Below are 13,095 nucleotides of genomic sequence, written 5' to 3'. Positions count from 1 at the left end.
TGTGTTAAGTGCTACATCAACTTAAGTAAGAAGGGGCTAAAGAAATACGATAATTTCTTTGTATCTTGACGGAAGACGAGTCACGTCAAGTAACCAACGTTAAAAATTTGCCCTTCCTAAAGGGAGCAAGGTGAAAATATTTTTTTATTGATTTTTTTTATTTTCTTTAATTAGATTAATTTAGTTAAATTTAAGTTAATTAAATTAGGACTTGTTCAATTTTTATTTTAATTTAGCTTAACTTAGGTTAAAATTAATTTATGCTAGTTTAAATTAGTTTTAATTAATTAATTAATTAATTAAAAGATTAGGGCACAATATCGCAATGCTGCCCTGAAGCATTGCAACGTTGTGAGATAGATCTGCTTTAAACAGTAGATTTGTTACCTGGGGGAGGGGGTATGCTTTCACTTTTAAATTTCAATTTCTATTAAAAAAAATTCTCTTCTCTTCTCGATTATTCTTCATTCACACCCAAATCTCCAATTTTTCTTCCTCAGATCATGCATCCTAGTTCATTTCTTCTCTCTTCAAGCCTTATTTTAATGGGCTTCCTTCAACCTTGCGAAATTTGGGATATTTTTCAACAAATTGGAGTTTTTCAGCCAACCTAAGGTATAATTACTCAATCTTTACTTGTCTAAGAGTTTTTTTTGTTGATTATTACTAGATTTAGGTTTTGTTACTCTGTTTTGTTGAATTGTGCTAAAATTTTGAGGGTTGAATAGATTAGGTGTGTTTGGAAGATTTATATTGCATTTTTGTTTGAGATCTTTCTACATGCACTTTGGGGGTAGGTTAGATTTGAATTTTTTTTGAAGAGTTTAGTCGAGGTTTTGAGTTGTTATTGCTTGTTTCTAGTTATTGTCAAAAGTTGTGGTTGTTTATTTTAGAAATTCTTATGGCCCCAAGGAAAAGTAAAGATAAAAGTGTAGCTAGCACCTCTAATACCCATACTGAGTGATCCTCATTTGACCCTAATATATTTGCCTCCCAAGGACCGTTTGTCATTTCTATCATGTTGTAGCTACTAGGAGACTAGTTCCTGAAAGATCTTTGTCATTAGAGCCTAACTTCTTTCCCCACATCATTGCTGAAATATAGGAGCGTGGTTTGGAAGAATTAGTGGGATGACCTGAGGAAGCGGTTATTCCTGTTGTGCATGAATTCTACTGTAATATCAAGGAGGACAAGAATATCTCCATTGTTAGAGGAATCTATGTTCCTTTCTATCACATAAATGACATATATAACTTGGTCGATTTTAGTGATGATGAATATAAGTGTTTTTTTGTCTAAGTCATTTAACGAGATCAAGGCCGTTGAGGCTGTCTATGGGCCAAGAATTGATTAGGTCCGTTCTGATGGTGTGGCAGTATGGATTAGAGGAACCAATTTACATGTCTCTAATTAAAACTGGCATGCATTTATTTGCTCCAGATTGATGTCAGTCACCTATTTAGCTGAAGTGACCAAGGATAGAACAAAATTATTATAATGTTTTAGCACAGGACGATGCATTAACGTGGGAAAGTTCATTCATACCTGATGCGTTCATACCATGTGATGAAATAAATGTTGAAAATTGGGTTCTAACACACTATTTTATATAGTTAAACCAAAGTATAAGCTCAACTAGAGTCTTGGTGAGTTCAAGGTCGAACTCAGGGATTGTGTTGTTGTGAATGCGTTGACAACTAATGTTCTAATCTTGACACAATTTGAACACTAAATACGTGATGGATTTTGATGCTATTCTAATGTTGAGGTTAATTTAGCAATGGACGCAATGGGATTTACACTTCAAGTGAAATAATGTATACGTTGAATGTGAAATTCAAATGAGAGATGGTAGGGTCGAGAAGAATATTCACTAACACTCCCCAAGAAAATATATCTCATGTGTTCAAGTAGTACACTCAATATTATAACCTACACCTTTCAACGTACATAGACATAATATCTTATTTCTAGGACGCATGCAATGAGTGCATGTTGCAAAAGATATTTCTTTATTTCTGAAGAACTTCTCTTCTTGTTTTATGCGTTCTAAATCTTTAGTTCTTTCAAACCTAGATTTAATCTACTTAGAATAATCTCTCGATTTTTTTAAGTTTTTCAATAAGTATGCATAAAACAAACAGAACACATAGTTTAAATATTGCTTAATTCATGTTAGTTAAATTCTTCTCGACCCATCAATGGTTTAGTGACTCATAATGAGAATAGAAAAGATAGATGAGGAATGAACTGAATACGTATTCATATTGAGGAAAGAGGTCTTTCAACGTTTATACAATATAAATACATTGAGATAAGGAAATAGAGATAGAGAAACAAGTTGTAATGTGCAATTTCTTGCTTTCTCCCTTTATCAATGACTGTTTCACTGGGAGTGTTGAGAATAAGGTTCCTATTCTGCCTCCAGAAGTGATTCTTAAGTTTTCCCTCAAGATTTTCAAATGGTAGAAAGCAGAGTAGAATTTTTGTAGAGTTTTCTTTCTATAATCATTTTATTGAGTAGTTTAGGTAGCTTAATGATTGGTGCCCGAGCTAGAAGTAGGGGAAAGATGGATGGAGGTTGTCATAGGATTGTCCTGAGTCCTAGAGTCTACCTAAGTTGGCTATTACACACACACGTAAGAAATTATAGAAAAAGTATTAAATTGTTCATTGAATTGCAAATTTCTCAATTTTTAAGCTTTCTGATATGTCTGAGTGTTGAGGCTTAAGTTACTTTAAATGCAAACTTTTCTGTTTACTATTTGTATGCTTGTATTTTCACTTGCTCGAGGATTAGAAAGGTTTAGGTTGGGGGTGTTTGATAGCTCTCCAAAAGAGCTATTTATTTCCACCTAAATTGTGTTAGTTCTTAGGAATTTAATGTTTGATTGAGTGCTTTGACAACAAAATGAACAAATGAGACCATTGGGACGTTTTTGGTGCAATTCAGATTGAAACGAAGCATTTAAACGCAACTGAATGATGAAAAGACAAAAATGCCACTGGGCGCAGCATAGCAATGGCATGCTTTACACTTTGCCTTACGCTTGGACCTCTTTCCTCATCTTTCTTTGTCTATGGAGATTTTAAGGTAAGTGTTAATCCAGTTTTGTAGTAAACCTATGTAATTATTTGCATTTTATTTTTGTATAAATTCTATATTATGATCTATGCCTCTGTGAATCTGTTTAAATTTCTTGATGTATAATTTTGGATGGATTGACACCCCTACCTTTGGTTGTATGTCATTGCTAATCAATTTAATAGCTTGCATGATGTCTTCCTTTCATCTGGCTATAATCACAAGTAGCATGTAATTGAATTATGTATGCTCGGATTTATAAGTTTGACTTGTATATTAGAATGCATGATTTAATTAGGTTCAAGAAAAATTGGTTAATTGGTTAGCCAATCCAACTAATTAATCAACACAATGGAACCCTAGGATGTAATGCACATGCTCTTAGTTTTAATTGGTTGTTATAGAACCCAATTAGAACTTAAGACTTGTAATTTAATTAGGGTCTATGCTTTAATTAATAAATAGGGCGCCTAATTAGCTTAATTTGATGAGTTGGCTGCCTATAGCATCGATAAATTTGGTTAGGTTAAGAAGATCATCAACGCTTCAGTAGTCTTCTTAGTGTTGTGTAGATGATATCCTACTCATTGGGAATGATGTAGGTCTACTGACTGCAATTAAGAACTAGTTAGCGACCAATTCCAAATGAAAGATTTGGGAGAGGCTCAGTTTGTTCTAGGTATACAGATCTTTCGGGATCATAAGAACAAAGTGCTAGCACTGTCTCAGGCATCGTACATTGATAAGATGTTGCTCAAGTACTCAATGTAGGACTCCAGGAAGGGCCTGCTGCCGTTCAGGCATGGAGTCACTTCGTCTAAGGAAATGTGTCCTAAAACGCCTCAAGAGGTTGAGGAGATGAGACGGATCAGTCTAACCCAAGCCATTTTAATGTTTCTGGCCCATTTACGAAGGCTCTCACAACTATAGTGTTTGAGGGTCACCTACGAAGCATGGGTCTATAGGATCGCCTGCGGCTGGACTAGGGCAAGTGGGAGATTTTCTTGTACTGGGCTTTTATGCCCTAGTTTTTTGTTTTGTACTAAGTTTTTTGTACACCCCACTTCGCTTTAGGAAGAGTGGGAGTTTGGGGTTGATGCCCTAAAGTCTCGTGTTCTGTAGTTTGTAAACAGTATGTACGAATACTTGTGTTGTTAATATATGATATTTACTTCACATCTTGTATTTTGCTCATTTACTTGTTTTATTTTCTTTACCACAAACCAATAAACATAAAATCCCTGGTTATCTGTATGTGAATCAAGCATGTATGTGGTGACATACAAGTGGATCATGTCTTGAGTGATAACCAAAATGGTCTGAAGTATATGGATATAAGAGGGAAATCTTATCCTGGTAATGCTACGGATGCGGCCGATTTTTTAGAATGGTCACAAGTGTTGTGACTTGTCACAGATGGTCTGATTCTAATCATTCATGTTGGAGACATGCGAGTGGGAGCGTCCTATACAAAGAGTTTGTATAAAACCTGACCACAAAGTGTTAACGTCTCGTTATATAACACCGTTCATGACAGAGACTTCACTTCACTAGGATGACCATAGGTAACATGATCTCAATCCTGAGTGAGTTAGGAACTCCTGCCATTAAGGGTGGTTCTTTGATTTGTATGGGTGCAAGTGGCCAGGTCGCCGATTCAAAAATACCATTTTGGGGATTCATCTGATTTGGGAGATGGGAACTCAGCTGCACAAGATGGAATTCACTCCTTCTCCGAGGCAAGGGTAAGTAGATAAATGGCTCCCTTAAGGGCTGATTCTAAGGCTTGAACGATGTGGTGCCACACACCTTCTCTTGGCCCGAGAAGTGGTCACACATAGTTGGACTATGTTGTATTGTTCATTAGAAGAATCAATAGTACTTAAGGAGTGAGATATAACTACAGGATCATAACGGTAATTTGGCCCAACTGTACTTACGAGCATCTGTGAAGGGTCATTGTACTCATGTTTGGTTATATCCGATGGATATAGAAATATATCTGTGATAAGAAGAGTTCAACTGTTGGTCTTTAGTGGAATGCCTGACAAGTAACAGATGGTGGATCTCGTGGCTAAAAAGTTTAATCAGCTATTCATGTACCGTTGGAGCTTCGAGCCACATGTCTATTAGGTCCCCTGGGTAGCTTGGATAAAGTCGAAAACCAGTATTTGGGTTAATTTGAAATATTCAACATAACAAGAGGAAGTTCGATTATATATGATATAATTGGACTGGTTATATATGACATAATTGGCAAATGTATGAGATACATTATTTTGGAGGAAATTAGATATAAATATATTTATATCAAGTAGAGGAGAAAATACTATAGTAGATATGTGATATCAAACTTAGGATATAAATATAATATGATTATATTTATTAATTAATTGATTGATTAATTATATGATAATTAATCCTTTTTCCACGTTCAGACGTGGGTTAGTGGACAGCATCGGTTATAGTAACCGATGAGTTAAAATGAAAAAAGTTTTCATTTTGAATCGTGCAATCGATCGTCTGTCATTCTCCCAGGATTCAAAAGCGCATTGGTAATTTGTAAAACGATCGCTCGAGAGACTATGCGATAGATCTTCTCCACCTAAAAGATCGTCCACCTCGCGCTAAACGATCGCACACTCTCGCTTACACGATCGGATAGCTTCTCTAAACGATCGTATAGTGTGCCAATTTAACTAAACGATCGTACACTTTTTCCTAAACAATCATTTAATAAATCCTACACGATTGTGTAGCTCCTCTATGCAATTAGCACTTCTGCTATGCGATAGCGTTATTTTCTCTCCCACTTGCTTATCGTCTATACGATTCGTATTTTCTCTGTCCTCTACCAAATTCACCAAAGCCCACCCTTTGGGTTTTCACTCCGAGAATACCCGGGGCTCCTTTGCAATTGTGTCGTCCCCGTTGTGGTCGTGAATTCGCATTGTTCATGCTGCTGCAGTCGACGTTTTTCGTTGGGCATTGGTAGAACATTTGGAGGGTTCCGTTACGTTGGAGTTTCGAAGATTGAAGATAGTCTTCGACTGGTATGGAACTCTTTTCCTTTATAATTTTGTTGTTCATAGCATGCCATTAATTAGAGTTTATTTGCATAACTGTATGTGTTGAATGTATAATGTTATATTTTGGTCACGGTGAGATCGGAACGATCGGAACGCGCTCATGGAACTTATCGATATGAGATCCTTCAGAATCATCATTCTCCACTAAACAAGTCTCTAAAACAAGTAAATCATATTTACCTTGCTTGGCCTTCTTTCTTGCCAAGTACTTGGGACAATTCCTCTTCCAATATCTCTCCTGGTTGCAATGGAAACAAATTCCCTTTGCAGCCTTGGCACCCTTGCCCTTCTAGGCAGCAATTGGTGGGTTAGCTTTCCCTTTTCCACTTTCTTCTTGCACTCTTTAGTGCCGAAAGAGGAAGACACAAACTTAGATCCATAGGTCGAACCTTTGAAGAACTTTTTAGAGGACAAGGCAACACCTCTCCCTTCTGTTCCTTGACTTTCATCAAGGATTGGAAAGTCTGTAGCTCATTAAGCAAGGTGGTCAGATTGTAGTCAATCCTATTCATAACAGCATTGCTACAAAACTATAAGAGACTTTCAGGTAAAGTTTCTAGGATTAAGCTAACCTAATTGGCCTCATCAATGACAGACTCATTCATCTCTGTCATGATAAAGTAGACCATCATGTTAAAAACGTGTTCCCAAATAGATGCCCTTATTGCATACGGGCAATGAAGATGTATTTAAGAGTGTCATGCCTGAGCTTAGCGAACAGTTGTCTTAACATTCACAGCAGGGACTCCATGATCTCACGAGCAGTGAGCATGGGCTCATGCTTCTTGGCCAAGACTTTAGTAAGATTTTCTAGGATATACACTCGGACCTTTTCATTTGCTTGTACCCAACACTCATATGCATCTGGAACATTTTGAGCGGCACTTTGAGCTGGTACTGGAAGACATTCCTCTACCAGGACAAATCTCTGGACATTGATGATTAGAACTGTGTTATTCGTGTTTTTCCATTTTATGAAATTATCGCTTATTAACTTATCAGCATTGAGCATGTTTAATATAGCAGAAGTCATTTGTAAATTTGCTAAAACATACAATTTATTTATATTAGTATTCAAGCATTATCCAATTGAAAAAACCAATCAAATTTTATCAAAATAATTTAATGCATCCAATGTGACATCTATTTTACAATGTTGTTTCAGTGAGACAAGGTAAAAGACACCGTAGGGTGATCAAGTAACCCTTCACTGAAATGAGACTATCTCGACCAATATACAGAACAACTTCTTGTTACTATAACTATTAGTCACCATTGTTCGGTCCAAAAACTATTAACTAGCTTAACATTTTCTTGTAAGTGTAACCCCTCATTTTAGATTCTAGAGTTTCGCCCCAATGAGCCAACTAGGAAAAAACCAATTTGGGCAAAAACTAAAGCAATCTTATCTATTTTCAGAGTTTGAGTAAAGAGTCATGCAAATGTCATTGTAGGGGGACACGAGCAATGGTGCCTCGAGATCGAGCATGAAAATTTACTATAAACTAATTAAAGAGACCGTGGAATGTATTGACACACATCCTGCTCCCACTTAGTATAAACACTCTCTCTATTCACCTTGGTATTGACCTATACAAACATCATCCGTAGGGGGACACAAGCAAAACTGCCTCAAGGCCTAGTATAGATCTCACAGTGTGAACTTTGAGGGAGAAATGTAAAAAAAAAAAAAAAAAAAAAAAAAAAAAAAAAAAAAAATGAAGTATCATACATCTCATTTTCCTCCCAAAAGTAACAATTATTTTTTGGGTTAACTTAACTTAGAAAAAATATGGTTACTTTTTTTACTAAGTGATTGTTTAAATTTTCCTAAAAGTAACACTTATTTTAGATAGTTAAACAACTTTGATTAATGTTTATTAAATATTTTAATAAACTTCAATCAAACAATTGCATGTTTATAACAAATCTATCTAATTCACTTATTTAAGTAATATATTTTCAATTATTTAAGTAGTATATGTGTGTGTGTGTGAAAGAGACTTTTGGATTTTTGTATTTTGACCTATAGTGAATGAAATTTTCATTCTTTTTTTTTTTAAACAATATGTAAGGTGAAGAATGTAACATCTAATATCGAAGTTGATGGTACCAAATTTTACATCAATTGAGTTAGGTTCATTGTGACTGAAATTATGATGTTATTTTCTCTTTAATAATTAAAAATAATTTTCTCTTATTTGTGACGGACACATAAATGACTAAACATTAAATTCGAATGAGAGAAATCTAGAAGAATATACTACATCTGTCAAAAGAATTGATTAGATCAACTTGCTTTCTTGATAGCAATCTTGTTTAAAGATAATTTACATTTTTTTTTTAAGAAAAATGTATCCAACAAAGTGATGGATCTAAGTCATAGAGGAAAGATTGAAACTATCTGTTAGCATAATTACTTTATATCCATATTAAATAGATAAACCCTAAGATCATTCATGCCAAATTGTCAAGAATATATATGTACCAAATTCCATTGACGAACTGATAATGACTCCAAATTAATAATGGCTCTAAATGGCTATTGTCTTCCTCAACCAAAACTCTGAATGCCCTAAATGGGATACTCTAGATGGGTTTCAAGAAAGATTGCTTGTTGTTTTGGTATATGGGGACCATAGCCTAAGGTCTCTTTATATACTAGTTCAATTATGGTTCCCATTAAACCCTAATTAACTAGGAAAGGGTTTCTAGCCATTAAGTTCATACTCAACTAGGAATCTAGGGCCTTAATTAATTAGATCATATAATATGGCCCAATCTAATAAAATAACCCAACGTAATAAATTATTAATCCACATACATAACTCATACTTTAATAAAACATATTATTATTTAAATATATCTAACAATCTCCCACTTGGGCTATGTTTGTGTACCTGATATAATTAAATCACATAAATCTTAAGCGCGCATAAACAGGTTATTTCAATAATAGAATTCCCTTTTAGTTCAATCTGATCCATCTCATGCATTAGCGTAGAATAAGGCGGCTTTTGTCACTACCCTCGTAACTAAACCTTTCTTCATCACCAATTCTAATACATTCAATGACATAGATCAAGTATGGATGGATAGCATGGAAACTATATGCAAGGTGATCTAGATCATGCCTGTTTCTAACTGGTCCAGATTCCTTAGTGAGATCATCCTTAAAACTTTATGCAAAACTGCATGCATGATAAACAAGTTCAGATAATAAAACTTAAACCATCAACTTTATTCTATATAGAAAATAAATAAATTAAGGTCAAAGAACATCCTTAATAACAAACTCCCACTAAACCATGGAATTAGAATAGCGGTTGACACCCATGCGAGCAATATGCTCATAAAAACTTTAGATGGTAAACCTTTTTGTCATTGGATCTACCACCATGGAGTTTGCTCCTATATGTTCTATCGAAATTTGACCATTCTAAATTATTTCTTTAACAACCAGAAATTTTACGTCTACATGCTCTAACTTTATATTGCTTCTATTGTTGTTGGAATACATTACTGCTGACTTATTTTCACGAAATAATTTTAATGGTCTTTCTATGCCAACCACTATCTACAACCTAGTGACAAAATTTCGCAACCATATTCCATGACTGGATGCCTCATAACATGCTATAAACTCTGCAACCATGGTATAAAAAGCCATAAATGTTTGTTTAATACTTTTCCAGGATAAAGCTCCTCCAACCAACATGAAGATATAGCCTGAAGTAGATCGCAAAGTGTCTTGGCATCCTGCATAATCGAAATCAAAATAACCAATTATCTCTTAAACTTCTGATCTCCGATAAATGAGCATATAATCTTTTATTCTCTGTAAATACCTTAAAACCCGATTGGCTGCTTTCCAATGATCCATCCCAGGGTTGCATAAATATCTGTCTAACACTCCAACTATGAACGCAATATTTGGACGCATACACACTTGAGCATACATTAGACTTCCAACAACCAATGCATAGGGAATCTTCTGCATCTCCTTAGTTTTGAGTGTGGTCTTGAGGCATTGACCTAAATGAAATTTATCACCTTTAGCGACCGGGTTATCTCTTGGTGCACAATCTTTCATGCCAATTTTACTCAAAATCTTTTCAACGTAGTTCTTTTGTGACAATCTCAAAATACCTTGACAACGATCTCGTAGTATTTCGTCAATTCCTAATACAAAAGAAGCATCACCAAGATTCTTCATCTCAAAATTTCTTTTGAGAAATCTCTTAGTGTCATGCAATAAACCTACACCATTACTTGCTATGAGTATGTCATAAACATATAACACCAGAAAGATTGATTTACTCCCACTGAACTTGTGATATACATAATCTTTCACTATATTCACCTCAAAATCAAAGGAGGTTATGAATTTATGGAATTTTTTATCCATTGACGAGAGCCTTGCTTGAGACTATAGATAGATTTCTTCAATTTGTACACCATAGATTTTGAATTACCAAACACAAAGTTTGTAGTTGCACCATATAAATAGATTTCTTCAATTTGCACGCCATGCCTTCATTTGGAGTAAAACCCTTTGTAACAAGAAGAGTCTTATATCTTTCGATATTGCAATGTGAATCCTTTTTGGTTTTAAATATTCATTTACAACCTATAAGTTTCACTCCTGATGGAAATTCGACAAGTTCCCAAACGTCATTGTCTTTCATCGATTTATTTCCTCTTCCATAGCATTTATCCACTTTTGAGAGTTAGAACTTTGTAGAGCTTGTTGGAAGTTGATTGGATTATCTTTCATTATGTCCACATCATTCTGATGTTCTTGAAGAAACAAAATATAATCATATGGAATAGCACTTCTTCTCTCTCTATTAGATTTCCTTAATGGCACTCCTTGAGATTGTTAAGTTTGAATCTCAGGTTCAACAATGGGGACTTCAATGTTGTCTTGATCTATAATTGGTTCAACAGTGATGTCAGGAATTGGAGCCTGAACATAATCTATAACCACATTAGGAAAAGAAACTAATTCCTTTTCAAAGACCCTCCCCCCCCCCCCCCCCCCACACACACACACACACACAACAAACTCAACATCCTCAAGGAATCTAGCATTTTCTGTTTCAAACAATGATCTAAAAATGGAATCATAAAACTTGAAAACCTGAGAACGCTCAGAATATCCAACAAAATAGCAGCAAATAGTTCGAGTCCAATTTTTTCTATCATTAGATCTGTAAAGCCTAACCTCAGTTGGACAACCCCATATGTGAAAATGCCTAATACTAGGCTTCTTTCGTGTCTACGGTTCGTAAGGGATTTTAACTATTGCTTTACTAGGTACCCTATAGAGGATATATGCTGCAGTCTTTAATGCCTCACCCTAGAGAGATTCTAATAAACAAGAATGGCTAATCATACTTCTTACCATATTCTTAAGTTTTCTATTTCGTCTTTCTACCACACCATTCATGCTGGGTTTGCCCCGCATAGTATATTGTGGGACAATTCCACATTTCTCTAGGTATTTGGCAAAGGGACTTGGACGTGTTCACATAATCCATCATATTTATCGTAGTATTCACCACCACAATCAAATTTAACAGCCTTAATTTTCTTTCCAAGTTGAAGTTCAACTTCAGCTTTGAAAGATTTGAAAACATTCAAAGATTGTTACCCATATTTTGAACAGTCGTCTATAAACGTAATAAAATATTGTTGTCCATTCCAAGAAGCCGTAAGAAATAGACCACAAATGTTTGTATGTATCAGTTCTAAGACGTTTGAGCATCTGTTGGTACCTAAATTTATCTCAATATTAAATGCCTTTAATTTACCTACGAGATTAGACATTTCCATATTGTACTCCCTTATGTTCCCTTTGCCCTTATACCTCATGGAAGTTAAAGAAGAAAAAATAATACTTGCTTCCCCTTTTTCATTTTTAGAAAAATATTTCTCAATTTGAGCTAGGAACTTATTGGCATTTTCACTTTCCTGACAAAGCCCCAAAAAGACTCTAGAATGGAGTGCCTAATGATCATCAGACACATGCGATTTGACTGTTCTACTTCTCTATATGAGCCGCATTTTTTTGTTTCTCAGTAGATGTAAGTGTATCGATCATTAATGCAAGGTCCAAATCCATACACCCGAGAAGTATCTCTAGGTTTTCTTTCCAAATCTTGAAGTTCGATCCATTTAACTTAGGGATTGAACTCAGATTTTCAAATATTTGAGTAAGACCAACTGAACAATAAAGAACAAAACATATGCTCACAATTAAATTATAACAAAATAATTTCACATATGTGGTGGGCCCCTTTAACAAGATACCTAGTACAACATTGATGTCCAGCCTTTGGGCAAAAACCAACTATAAATGGTACTCTCAACGTAGTAATCAAAGTACTGACAATAAACTCTGTCAAAGAATAGTCTTTCTTTGGACCGACTATTTTTCACATGAGCAATTCTTATAATTGTCACATACTCATTACACATGCATACCTACAATTTAGCCAAATAGTTATCTTCCTTTGGGCCGATAATTAACCTCACAAATTCATGAATATGCGCATCTTATATTTTATAACTAAACCGATCTAGATAATAAAAGCTACTCTAGTAACATATTATTTTTTACCAATTCAATCTAAAATATAAGACACAATAATATAATAATATTATTGTACAAAAATAAAGTAGGAAGAACATCAAATAGTCTTTACCAAAAGTTCACTTAATAATTGCATGCACATAATACAATTAAAGCAACATAAACATGTGAATATCACTAAAACAATCAAATTGTAGATTTTAATTCACAAACTTATCAATCAAGATCTAAGAACTCTTTTCAAGAATGTCACCAAATTATTAATCAATAAAACTTAGAAACGCGGGCAAGAATTCAATCAGCAATTAATCCAAATAGTTGAC

At 34.7% G+C, this 13,095-nt stretch overlaps 1 long non-coding RNA gene across 2 annotated transcripts; it reads left to right on the top strand.

Moving 5' to 3' along the window:
* Positions 1 to 306: 306 nt before the first annotated feature.
* Positions 307 to 3,292, top strand: LOC120074069 (uncharacterized). Of its 2 annotated transcripts, XR_005480880.2 has the most exons (3): positions 307 to 399; positions 501 to 615; positions 2,954 to 3,292. It is a non-coding gene; the product is annotated as an uncharacterized LOC120074069 (long non-coding RNA). The 2 variants fall into 2 exon arrangements; XR_005480879.2 differs by lacking the exon at positions 307 to 399 and having other exon boundaries at positions 406 to 615.
* The last annotated feature ends 9,803 nt before the right edge of the window (positions 3,293 to 13,095 follow it).

The sequence above is a fragment of the Benincasa hispida genome, chromosome 3, assembly GCF_027475165.1.
Source record: "Benincasa hispida cultivar pf3 chromosome 3, pf3_genome.v1.1, whole genome shotgun sequence".
Lineage (NCBI taxonomy): Eukaryota > Viridiplantae > Streptophyta > Magnoliopsida > Cucurbitales > Cucurbitaceae > Benincasa > Benincasa hispida.
Note: the sequence above shows the minus strand (reverse complement) of the source record. Positions and strands in the feature narration are given on the sequence as shown.